Raw genomic sequence first — 13362 nt, forward strand, 5'->3', positions numbered from 1 at the left:
ATTCACACAGCACTGTGATCAAGTTGGATTATCCCTGGGATGCAAGAATGATTTAACATAAGCAAATCAATACATGTAACACTCTAATACAAAATAAAGTTAATAATAAATAAATATTAAAAATAAATAAAATAAACGTGATACCCCACATTAGCAGAATGAAGGAAAAAAACTATATATCATCTCAATAGATTCAGAAAAAGCATTTGACAAAATTCAAAATCCTTTTATGACCAAGACTCTCAACAAATTAGATATGGATGGAACATACCTCAACATAATACAGGCCCTATATGACAAGCCCATAGCTAGCATCACACTCAACAGTGAAAAGCTGAAAGGTTTCCCCCTAAGACCAGGAACAAGACACAGATACTTCTATTCAACACTGTACCGGAAGTCCTAGCCAGAACAATTAAGTAATGAAAAGAAATAAAATGTATCCAAATCAGAAAGGAAAAAGGAAAAATTGTCTCTGCAGATGGCATGATCTTATAAAGAGAAAACTCTATAAAGACTCCAGGAAAAAAAAAAAATATTAGACCTCATAAATTCAGTAAAGTTGCAGGATACAAAAGCAATATACAAAAATCATTTGCATTGCTAGGCACCAAAAATGAACTCTCAGAAAGAGAATTTAAGGAAATAATCCCATTTATAATAGCACCAAAAACGATAAAATACTTAGGAGTAAATTCTCTTTCAGAGCTTACGACCTGAGTTCTTCCTGTCTCCAATGACAACACCCCACTTGACCTCGGCCTCTGGCTTAAACACCTTGTGCCTCATTTTCTCTGTCTGTAAAAGGGAGATAATGACACAAGCTGCTGGATTGTGTTGGCTACATGCTTGGAGATCCCCAGATCAAAGGGGCTCTGCCTGGACCAAACAAGATGATGCTGCCGCTCACCCTCATTAGCGTTGTTATTATTATTATTGTTGTTAGGGGTGGACATGCTGCAGCCCAGGGAGGCGGCATGACTCCCATGGCTGATTCAGCACCAGGGTAGAATGAGGAGGCACTTGAACACTGCACGAGCCACTGGCAGACAGCCCATTTCATCCACCTCATATTATGTAGCATGTTCCTAGGCTCCCCACATGGTGACCCCATGTGGTCCCTTGAAGTAGGACCATACCTAGAGCATCTCCAAGAGGTAAGTACTTCTCCTTGGAGAAAGGAAATCATTGAGGAAGACCCTATCATTTCTTGGGTTATGGGGTCCCCACCATCACACAGCCAGCTAAAAAGCCCTGGGACCATACTCAGGAGGCTTTATATATTTTTTTATTGTTATTAAAGTCTAGTTGATGTACCATGTTTCATCAGGTTCTGTTGTACAACAAAGTGACCCAATCACATACATTTTCCTGTGCTGTACAGTAGGATCCCATTGCTTAGCCATTCCAAATATAACAGTTTGCATCCCCCAAACCCCCCAAAACTCAGGAGGCTTAGATTGAGTCCCAGCTCCACCAACTAGAATGGAGTGGCCTTGAACATGAGCCAGAATTTCTCAGGAGCATCATTTCCTGATTACAAAATTAGGATGTTACAGTAATCCCTTGGTCTTCGTTCTGATGGTTACCCTAAGGATCATGACAGAGGAGTCTGCCCACATAAGACTGCCTCATACATTTCTCCAGAGTATCAGTCACTGCTCTTCCAACAGGCTGTTGGCCCCGTGCCCACAATCAAGCAGAATGGTCTAAGTCTTGGACGAGGAAATACACCAAACTTGTTTTGAAAGTTACCAGCACACTGTGGACTCAAAATGAAAGCCAAATTCTCAGCACTGGTAAACACTGTGATTTACAAAGTATGCTCACGCAGGACCATGACCTGCCTTATGTGACCCGTGTAGAAAAGGTGCATCATCCAGGTAGCTGAATTTGAAAAGAAACCTCCTTTGGGTGTATGCTGCTCTGTGGACACATGGCTTCTAACCAGGCTGTACTTTGTGTACAGAAAAAGGCTTCTGGAGTTCCCATTGTAGCTCAGCAGGTTAAGGACATGATGTTGTCTCTGTGAGATGCGGGTTTGATCCCTGGCCTCACTCAGTGGATTAAGGATCCAGCATTGCTACATGTTGCGGTGTGGTTTGCAGATGCAGCTGAGATCCAGTGTTGCCATGGCTGTGGTGTAGGCTGCAGGTCCGACTCCTATTCAACCCTCAGCCCAGGATCTTCCATATGCCTCAGGTGTGGCCCCCAAAAGAAAAAAAAGAGTGTCCCTATTCCCAAGTGGGTAGAACCCTGTCCTAGAGCCCAAGTATTGATGAATAGAACCTAGGCTGGATTTCAACTCCCGAGTGCCTTGGTGAACACTTTTGTGCAGTGTACACACTACACAACCATACATAGCAGCCCTGTATCTGATGACTCCTCAGGGTTCCACTGAGCCCTGCTGTGAGCCTCAGAGGATGAATAGGAAGCATCCTCCCCACCCTGTTAACTGGCTCTTACTTGATTTACATCCTTGAAAATTTTCATCTGAACAAAATGGGACTTTAAAAAGCTTGATAATCACCGTGCATATATAACATAGAAAATTTAAAAAGGAGTTTTTGTTTGTTGACATGCAAAGGCTCAAATCTGGAAAACATATTTTCTTAGGTCATGGTAGTCTAAGAGAAGTAAGTACATTTGGTAAGAATTTTCAGTCAGTGTGAACTCTGGACTGCAAAAATTCCTTTCTCCCCCCCCGCCCCTTCCTCTAATTGGGTGTAATTTTTGCTTGTGATCCCTATTCTGGCCAATGTAGAATTATTAGTCTAGTTATTTTAAAGTAAACTACGTCAAATCAGTGGTTTTTAACCACCGTTTCAGGGGTGTGTGTGTGTGTGTGTGTGTGTGTGTGTGTGTGTGTGTGTATGTGTATGTGATAAAAATGTCACCCTGTGTGGAGTGTAAGAAGAAAGTTACCACATCATCTTCTTGGTCCCTTGCTGGCCTCTGGCTTCAAATATAACTCATCTCATCTAGTCCTTACTCACGTATCATGCTGGCAAATTCTCTGCGATGCAGCCATGTCCTCAACAGATGCCTGAAGCACCACCCACCCTCCATCCTCTGCCATGGGGTCCACACACTTTGGGACAAGAAGCCCTTGTGGGCCTCCCAGCTCTCATTTCTTGTTTTTTCTCTCTTCTTCTCCTCTCCCTTCCTTTCCCCTTTCTTTCCCTCCCCTGCCCTCCCTGTTCTTCCCTTTCCTCACTCTCCCTCTGTCCTTCTTTCTCCTCCTTTCTTTCCTCCCAAACTTGATGCCATTGGGACAATTAGATCCCTAACCTTCAGCATTCTGAGGCCTGGAAAACTGGAAGGCTGTTCTCTACACCTTCCCCTCCCTGCCCTCTGGACACACTACCATGTCTACTCTGTGGCGGTCTTTCTGTGATGAACAGAGAACTTATCTGAACTGGAAGAATCCACAGATTGCTCACCAGAAGCCTTGATGCAAATCTTCTTGACTTCAAGGCAGAGCTTATCATGTCTCAAGACTAATCTTGAGGGGTGAGGGAGTTGGATGGAAGGAGGCCCAAGATAGGGCCACTCACACTCACTTCTAGCTCTCTGACTCCACCTCTACCTCTCTTCTTCCCCAAGGATCTGAGGTCAGTGGTAAGGGAAGGAAATGGCTAATTACATCTATTTCCCAAGTCTTCCATCTGAACCCTTTGCACTTGATTTTTTTTTTTTTTTTTTTTTTTTTTGCATGTGGAAACTCCTGGGCCATGGATCAAACCCGAGCCTTAACAGTAACTTGAGCCACAGTGTGACAATGCCAAATCCCCAACCATTAGACCACAAGGGAAACGCCCTCAGCACTTGAACTTTAAATATGTGCCACCTTAGTTTGGAAGTTCCACCATGGCTTGAATGGGAAAGGTCCTCAGAATGTGAAGAAGTTGAGTATGGAGGGTGTCACAACATATGCATTAATTCATCAGATGTTATTCTGCCCCAGCTAGTACTAGTGGGCAGGTGGATGGGGAAATACTGAAGCTGGGACACCATGAATGCTCTACGAATAAGAAAACTCTGGAGCAGAGTGAGAGCCAGGAAACAACACTAGAACTACAAGCAGGATGGGAAGGCTGTGTAAAGATATGTATCAAATGTTCTCTTTTAAAAAACAGGTCTCTCCTACAACCCAGCACTTCCATTTCTGGGGGGTTATCTTAAGATAGTTAGACCAGCACACAATGATTATCTACAAAGATGTTCCACACAGTTTACAATGAAAAAGTGTATTGGAAACCATCTACATGTTCAACAATGGAAGAAAAAAGATATGTAAATAACGATGCCCTTGCAATGGAATATTATGCAACCATTAAAAAGTGATGATCTAAACTATACTTATTGGTGTCGGAAAATATCAAGATTTCACTTTCACTGGTTAAGTGAAAAAGCAGATTACTGAGCCAAATTTACAGCATAATCTCATTATACACACGCACAAATACATATATATACACACACACATATATATACACACACACATATATATTTGTACTGGTGCGAGATGCTCTCTGATATTTTCTACAAAGAACAAATATTATTGTTTTAATAAAAGAAAGCAATGGGAAAAATTTTTGGTTGTATTCAGGAGATAAGCTGTTTGTTTAGAGGAAAACCAGCCATGGGCAATTACTGATTCTGGAAGCTTACTGACAAGTCCAGTGTGCCTGCTTTGGGAGATAGCTCCCCTGTGGCCCTGCCCTTCTCAAAGGGCACCAATCAGGTTCTTCACTGCAACAACAGAGCCCACTAGGGCCAGTGAGTGCAGAAAGGGAGTTTATTAAAAGATATTTATTGAGACTCCACTTCTGGGAAGGTTGAGTAGATCTACTTCTTCCTATTCCTCCCGCTAAGTACACTAAAAGCCATAGATATTCTATGTAAAATAATCCTAGGAAAATTCTGAAAGGTAGGGAGAGGAAAGCAAAGAGGCTAGGGACTTGAGACCCAAGGAAGGACATAGAAGTGAGTTTTTGGATGCTATTTTTTTCTTATATATCCCAGAGTGGGAGCTGAAGAAACTTGTAACCCAGAAATGCAAATGAGCATAGACATAAATAAGCCCCAATAAAAACCTCTTCTCTCTAACTAAGAGTCAGGAAAGGATAGCAAGCCAGAAAATAGTTAGACAATTATGGTTCTACTTCTGCCAAACATCACAGAAAAAAATCGTGACTACCCACACCCAGGCCAGCAAAAGCAAAATGAGGAACCTAAGCTTTCACCCTCCCCAGGTTGTAATAGGGTCCCCAACCCTCCTGCCAGTGTGGTGTCAGAGAAGGTGAAGTAAGTAGCTGGAGCCTTAATCCCACTAAATAGTAACAAGCACCTGACCCATCAGGTGTCAGCAGAGCCCTCATGGGGAGCTGAACTTCCATCTCCACTTAGAATTATCAAGCTATTCTGTCCCCTCCCCACTGGGGTGGTATTAGAGGGGGCCTAGGGAGGAGTCAGGACTTCATCACTACCCCAAGGGAAGGAGGCCACCTCCTTTCACTGTAGTGTCAGTGGAGGACACGTGGTGAGCAGTAACAAGGCACTCCTACCCTCGCAGCCACAGGGTTTCAGTGAAGGCCCAGAGGGAACCAGAACCCCCATCTCCACCCTAGTAACTGAGGAATCCTACCCTACTCAGGTGTCAACAGAGGCCAAGTGGAGACCTGGATTTCTACCCCCACCTGGCAGGAACAAGGCAGCACTTCCCCCTTCCCCTGCCAGAGCAACATCCACAAAAGTCAGCCACAACATAAGATGTAAATAAGATCCAAAGTATCCTAACATAATAACTAAAATGTCCAATCTCAATAGAAAATAACCCTTCATATGAAGAACAAAGAAAATTTCAACTTGAATGTAAAAGAGACAATAGAGGCCAACACCAAAACAACAGAAACACTAGAATTACAGAACAAGGATTCTCAAGCAGACATCATACACGTGCTAAGATGAGCAATTAGGAACATGATCGAAACAAGTGGAAAAAATAGGAAGTTTCATCAAACAACTAGAATGCTTCAACAAATAAACAGAAGATAGAAAAAAGAACCAAATGGACTTTTAGAACTGAGAAAATATAATAACTGAAATAAAAGACTCAGTGGATGAGTTCAACAGTGGAATGGAGGGAACAACAACAATAACAAAAGAATCACTAAACTTGAAGATAGAATAATAGAAATAATCCAGCATGAAAAACAGGGAGAAATAGACTAGAATGAAAAAATCAACAGAGCCTCAGAGGCTGTGGAACAAAAGATCTAGCATTCAAACTATCAGAGTCCCAGAAGCAGAGAAGAAAAGGACAGGACTGGAAAAGCATTCAAGGAGATAATGGCAAAAAAAAAACTTTCCAAATTTGGCAAAAGACATAGATCTCAGATTCAAGAAGCTGAGTGGCAAGCCCCAACCAGGATAAACCCAAAGAAATCCATTCCAGGCACGTCATAGTCCAACTTTTGAAAACTAAAAGTAAATTCTCAAATGTTTAAAGCAGCTAAAGAGAAACAACATCTTACCTATAAAAGGAAAAACAATTTACATTATAGTGAATTTCTCACCAGAAACTATGGAGACCAGAGGGGAGTGGCACAATGTTATTTAAATGTGGGAAAAAAAAAGAAATGCCAACTCAGAATCCAGCAGAAATACCCTTCAGGATTGAATGAGAAATCAAGACATTCTCAGATGAAGGAAACTGAGAGAATGTGTCACTGGCAGACTTATCCAAAAATATTGGCTTAAAAAATTTCTCTAGTGGGAGGGATCGGGAGCTTGGGCTTATCAGACACAACTTAGAATAGATTTACAAAGAGATCCTGCTGAGTAGCATTGAGAACTATGTCTAGATACTCATGTTGCAACAGAACAAAGGGTGGGGGAAAAAATGTAATTGTAATGTATACATGTAAGGATAACTTGATCCCCTTGCTGTACAGTGGGAAAATAAAAAAATAAAAATAAAAAAAAATTAAACAGAAAGAAGGTGACAAAAGAAGGAATCTTGGCATAGTAGGAAGGAAGAAAGAACATGGGGAGAGCAAAATTTGGGGTAAATACAATAGTCCTTCTCCTCTTCAGTTTTCTAAATTATGTTTGATGGTTGAAGCAAAAATTACGATATTATCTGATGTGGTCCTAAATGCATTTGGATGAAATATATACAATTGTATTATAAATGGGAAGGGTAAAGGGACTCACAGGGAAATAAGTTGCTATGCTTCACTTGAACTGGTGAATGTCGATACCAGTAGACTGATAAGTTATGTATATACAAGGTAATATCTAGAGCAATCACCAAAAGACCTATCAAAGAGACACAGTCAAAAACATGACAGGTAAGTCAAAATGCAATTAAAAAAAATATATTCATATAACCCATAGGGAGGTAGATAAAATAAAACAGACACAAAACAAACAGAAAAGAGGAAATAAATTGGTATACTTAAGGACTATGATACCAATAACTACACTAAATGTAAATGTCAAAATATGGAGATTAAACAAGAGAGATCATCAGAGTGGATTTAAAAACATGGTTCGGCTGAACTTGTGTGGGGTTTGTGCAAGTTGTGTCACAATGCTACACGTCTTGGCATGTCCTGTTAAAGACATTGGTATAGGTATACTCTAGTGAATTCTAGTCATTTCTTTATAAAAACCTTATTCCTTCCTTCCCTGTCAAGAAGGAGTTAGGTTTGAGTTCATCTGGAAAGATGGAAAATCAACTCACAGAAGACATCGTCATGGTGGCTTAATGCCTTTCAAGCTTCTGAATAGGATTTTAAGTTCAGAACTTTTTTTTCTGGTGTAATCTGGGAAATGCATATATGGAAGTTATGATTCAATAAAATGAAATCTATTCTATAAATACTAAAAATAAATTTAAAAATTAAAAAAATAAAAACAGGGCTCAGGATTTCCCATCATGGCTCAGTGGAAACAAATCTGACTAGTATCCATGAGGATACGGGTTCAATCCCTGGCCTTATTCAGTGAGTTAAGGATCTGGTGTTGCTGTGAACTATGGTGTAGGTTGCAGATGTGGCTTGGATCCTGCATTGCTGTAGCTGTGGTGTAGACCAGCAGCCGTAGCTCAGATTAGACCCCTAACCTGGGAACTTCCATATGCTGCAGGTATGGCCCTAAAAACCAAGAAAAAAAAAAAATGACTCAACTATATGCTGTATCATTTCAAATGCAGTTCTATAGGTAGGTTGAAAGTTTAAAAAAAGATAGGAGAGGATATGTCATGCAAACTTTCATCAAAGGAAAGCAGGTGGCTATATTAAAATCTGATAAAGTAAATTTCAACAAAGAAAACTACCAGAGGCAGGAAAGGATATTACACAATGATTTAAAGTGTCAATCCACAAAAAAGACATAGCAATCCCGAAAGTGCATGTACCAATCAAGAGAGCTGCAAAACGGGTGAAGCAAATTACCAATAAGACTTGAAAGGAGAACTAGACAAATCCACAATTACAGTTGGAGACATCAGCACCCCTCTCTCAATGAAAAATAGAGCAATAAGACAGAATATCAACAATATTGATGAACTCAACACCACCATCACCAGTGGAATCTAATCAACATTTAGAGTCCACTGCATCCAGCAACAGAAGAATGCACATTGAAGCATTCACAGAACATATACTAAGATAGATCCCAGGCCATTAAGCAAATCTTGGCAAATGTAAAGGACATTGAGTAGATGACAAATTTTGGATGGTTAGAGGGGCAGACACAGAAGCTCTGCCACCCAGAACAACAAAAATACCATTCCAGGGCCTCCACAGGCCCGCCTCAGTGGAGATGCCTCTGCCATCACCACCTGAATGTGCCACATGCTGACTCCACCAGACCTCCCTTGCTGTGCCACCTTCCTCATACAATGCATTCAAGATCAAAGTCTACTTTGGGGGTGTCTCATGGAAGGAGCCCAAGTCACAACAACCCATTTAGTTGCAAGGTGTGTGGGGTGGGGAGAGGGAGGCTGATAAAGTAGACATCTAGTTCCCACATCGGGGAATTAAGACTCAGAACGCAGAAACAAACCTAAGAAAGGAAGCTAGATGCCTCAACCACAGAAAATGCCCACCACAGAATGGATGGCTCTCAGAGGCTGCCCCCAGCAGTGGCCCCCTGACCTCTGCTTCCTCCCAAGGGTCTGGGCTCCTGGGCATTTGCAGTAGGAAGCCCTGGGCTCTCCTGGAGGACTGAGCTGCTTTTCCAGACTCCCTTGCACAACCCCTGCCTCCCCCCTCCCCCGCTGCCCCGCTCCCGGATCTGAACTCAGTTTCTCACACACAAGAACACTTGGGTGGAATAAGTCACCAGTTAAAATGAACTCATTGCAAACCTGGCATTATCTCACCCTGCAATCTTGCTTGAGCGAATGCTTATCTTCAGGTTGGAGTTGTTTTTTCAGTAGAAATGAATCAAACTCAGGCCCAGGCCCAGCTATCTGTCAGGAGGAGCAGGCAGGGGCGGAACACGCGCGTGTACACGCACACTCACACGGAGGAGCTGCTCCTGTCAAGCAGGGAGAGACAATGAGTCAGTGACACTCTGCGGACACTCTGCCCCCAGACAAACTGCACAAGACCTCCCCCCAGCCCCAGATTTAAGAAGGCACAGGCGCACAGCATGGAAAGGGTGGAAATAGCCATTAGAATTGTTCCCTGATCCCTCGAGTTGTCCAAGGTTTCACCCAGGGTGAAGACTTTGGGCTTCGGGACAAAGGGAAAGATGACTAAGGAGAGAAGTGGGAGGTTGCATGGACAGTGGTTAGGAGCTTCAGTGTCAAGGTGACCTGGGCCCAGATCCTAGGTTGGCCACTTCTGACTGTGTGCTTTGAGCAAAGCAATCTCTACACATTCAACTGTTCAACCATTAAAAAACAAACAAACAAACAAACAAACAAACTCAGGATAATAAGGCCTTCCCCTCAAAACTGTTGAGAGGATTAAAATGAGATCCTTTTTGTAAAGTATTTGGCATATAGTATGTGCTCAATAAATCACAGCTGCTCATACTATTATTAAGGTAGAGTTTTGTTGTTGTCATTGTTTAAGCAGAGAATACTGAAGGCAGAAAGAATGCTACTGTATTTGGACCTCCTTAAAAGTGACGGGATATGAATGAGAGAAAAACCCAGAGTCTCCCTTCCCTGAAACATAAGCCCCACACATGTAGTTGTAGGTATGACACAGCCCCGAGCCCCTTGCTGGAACTCTGACCCTCAGCAGCCAAGTTTCCCCAGGGCCAGAGCTGGGGTGGTAGCCTTGGTGGGCCAGAGACACACAGGGTTCATAAGCCACCCAAGACAGGATTTGGGTCTACCTCTTGGATCTACGGTCTGAGGATACAGAGGCAGCCTCCAGAGCAGGGTGTGGCCTGAAACAAGGCAAGAAAGGACAGGAGACCCACCTCCTGCAAAGGGAGCTCCCCCCCCTTATTAAAGGAGGGCAGGGAAGGGCTTGGTAGGAACAAGAGCCCAGCTGAGTAAGCAGGTCAGGGCCGAGTTCAACAAAGATCAAGTCCATGGAAATCTACATGGAGAAAAGAGTGAGAGCCCTTTCAAATTCACTCTGAAACGCCACACTCCAGGATCAACTGTTTCCTCAAAATGAAGTGAAAAGAGAATCATTTCCCAGTGATTGTCCCCCCATGAAACACTTTCGTGACAGCTGCCAATCAGAAGCCAGGTCACAAGGCACAAAGACAGCAAAACGGGCTTCCAGCAAGTTCAGCCAAGTGGTATCTGGGTCTGACTGCACAGTTCAAATCCCAGCTCCACAGTGACTAGCTGTGTGACCATAGGTAAGTTGCTGAACTGATCTGTGCCAGTGTCCCATGTGCAAAAACACAGAGAGGAATAAGTCAACCACGTAGGGGTGTTAAATGAGGAATAAGTGAGATAAGGTCTGAGCTCTTGTAAGAATGTCCGGAACATATGCAGCCCTTGGAACACAATGTTAGTCTTAATTGTGTTATTATTATTAATATCAGTGTCAGTGCAACTCTCCTCCCAATGTGGCTGCTAAGGAAACAGCCTAGGAAACCGCCCTTTCTGATTGTTGCAGGACCTAGGAAATAGCGACAAAATCCATAAGGAAGTGAAAGGATAAACTAAAAACTTGCACAAGACTTCATTTCTTGGGGTCCACAGGCCACATTCAGGAAGGCTCGAGCAAAAGCAAATGGGCAGATGCCTCTCAGGCAGGACAGACCTTGGTTCAAAGTTCAGTTTCAACACTTATTTGTGACACTGGGCATGCTGCTTAACTTCTCTGGGCTTCCGAATCCTCGGCCCCAAAATAGGGATTAAAAATCTGTCACACCATCCTTGCAGACTTATTCCTGGGGAATAAATAATGCATAGATGTGTCCAAAGAGGTTTCGCACAGTGCCTAGCCCATAGTTGATCTCAGCAAAAATTGGTTCCTTTTCCCCTGCTCTGAGTATGAAACTCTGAAGCTTCTAGCTGAAATATCATACCTCTGAATACAATCTCCAGAGAATAAGAAAAATCTTGGGAGTTTCCGTTGTGGCTCAGTGGGTTATGAACCCAACTAGTATCCATAAGAATGTGGGTCCCATCCCTGGCCTCGCTCAGTGGGTTAAGGATTTGGCGTTGCCCTGAGCTGTGGTGTGGGTCGAAGACGTGGCTCGGACCCCAAGTTGCTGTGTCTGTGGTGTAGGCCAGCAGCTATAGTTCTGATTCAACCTCTAGCCTGCGAACTTCCATATGCCGCGAGGGTGACCCTAAAAGGCAAAAAAGAAAAGAAAAAAAGAAAGAAAGAAAAAAAGTTTTCCCTACTCCCCATGCAATCTTTCTCTCCTCCCATCTGAAGTCTAAGCAACATCTGGTAATGTAGTAATGGCTAACCCACTACTGACCTCTCACTGTGCGAGACCCAAGTTCAAAGTCCAGCTCCTTCAATGGCTGTGTGACATGGGACACATTTCTTCACTTCTGTGGGCCTCTGTATCCTCGTTTACAAACGAAAGATAACAATTTACAACAGCTTGTTTGCTGGTTTAGTTCTCTGGGTTCCATCACGTTATACACAAAAGCGCCTTAACTTAGCACTCGGCACATCTGTGAGCATGCCCTACGTTTTCCATCCATTACGTCATTTCATCTTCACAATAATCCTATATCCCCAGTGTTTCAGCCTGAAACTAAGGCTCAGAGAGGTTATACCACTAACCCAAAGTCACACAGCTACCTTTCCCTGTGTAAATGGTGGTGTCTCCAGCCTCAGGCTTTTGGTCAGCGACACAGAGAAAAGGGCTTGGGTGCTCCATGGAGAGAAACTCCAGGAGACCCCAGGTCAGCCTTGGATCCTGGCTACTGCACTTTCCCCACCAGGGGTAGACTTGCTCCTGGCTCAGAAGGGAGCCCCCACGCACAATGCGGGGGCCCCCATCTCCAGGCGTCGGTGAGCAGGGTTCCTGTTCAGAAGCCGGGTGCATGCCAGCTTCCCAAAGAGATTGCTGGCAGGCCCCGCTGTCTCTGTTACTAGAGACTGAACTGCTGGTGAAAGAAGCCCATTGTGTGTCCTCTGAAAGAAGAATACCCCATTTAAAGAAAGAATTCAACTGGTTTTTCACAGAGAAAGAAGACAGCCTGGTGAACGGAGAGAACAATGCTGATCATTCACCAGATTTTTCTGAACATCAAAGCCAGGTGACCAAACAGGTGAAGGGCCACACAGCATGGAGCAGACTCAGGCCACCCTGAGAGGCAGAGCAGAGGCTGAAGAGTCAGGACACAGAAGCTCCTTCCATGTCCACCCTGACCAATGTAACTCCCGGCCCCACCTAGATGAATTGGGGGCAGGGGGTACTGGCCCAAAGTTCTGCCATATTGGTTCAGTGCTACAATGTGAGTGCCCTGGATTGTCTGAACTCAGCTGGTTCCCAAATGTGGCTGTGCATGGAAATGTCCTGGAGAGTTTTTAAAACTACTGATACTTGGTCCCACTGCCAGGGATTCTGATTTCATGGGTACAGGGCATGGCCCGGGCACTGGGAATTTTTCAAAGCTCCCCAAGGGTGATTTTAAGGTACAGCCAAGATTGAGAACCAGTGGGCCCCAGGGGCAGAAACTGTCTTGTCCACAGGTGTATCTGGAGCTGAGCACAGGGTCTGTCGTACACTTGGTGCCCAATAAATATTTGTGGCATGAATGGGTGCGTGGCTGCTCCAAGACATTTGAGAGAAGCTATCCAGCCCCAGCTTCAATGACGGCAGCTCTGTGTTTATCACCCTATCATCTATTGGGAGCTGGCACAGGTTCCTCTCTTTTTTTTAAGAAAAAAAAAAAAAAAA

General features: G+C 43.6%; 1 long non-coding RNA gene across 1 annotated transcript in view; it reads right to left on the reverse strand.

The window, feature by feature from the left end:
- The window catches only part of LOC106509379, a 91432-nt gene that overhangs the window by 18931 nt on the left and 59139 nt on the right, over window positions 1-13362 (reverse strand). The window contains exon 4 of the long non-coding RNA XR_002341519.1: window positions 9398-9555. This is a non-coding gene — a long non-coding RNA (uncharacterized LOC106509379). The remainder of the gene's footprint in view (window positions 1-9397; window positions 9556-13362) is intronic.

Source organism: Sus scrofa, chromosome 2, assembly GCF_000003025.6.
Source record: "Sus scrofa isolate TJ Tabasco breed Duroc chromosome 2, Sscrofa11.1, whole genome shotgun sequence".
NCBI lineage: Eukaryota > Metazoa > Chordata > Mammalia > Artiodactyla > Suidae > Sus > Sus scrofa.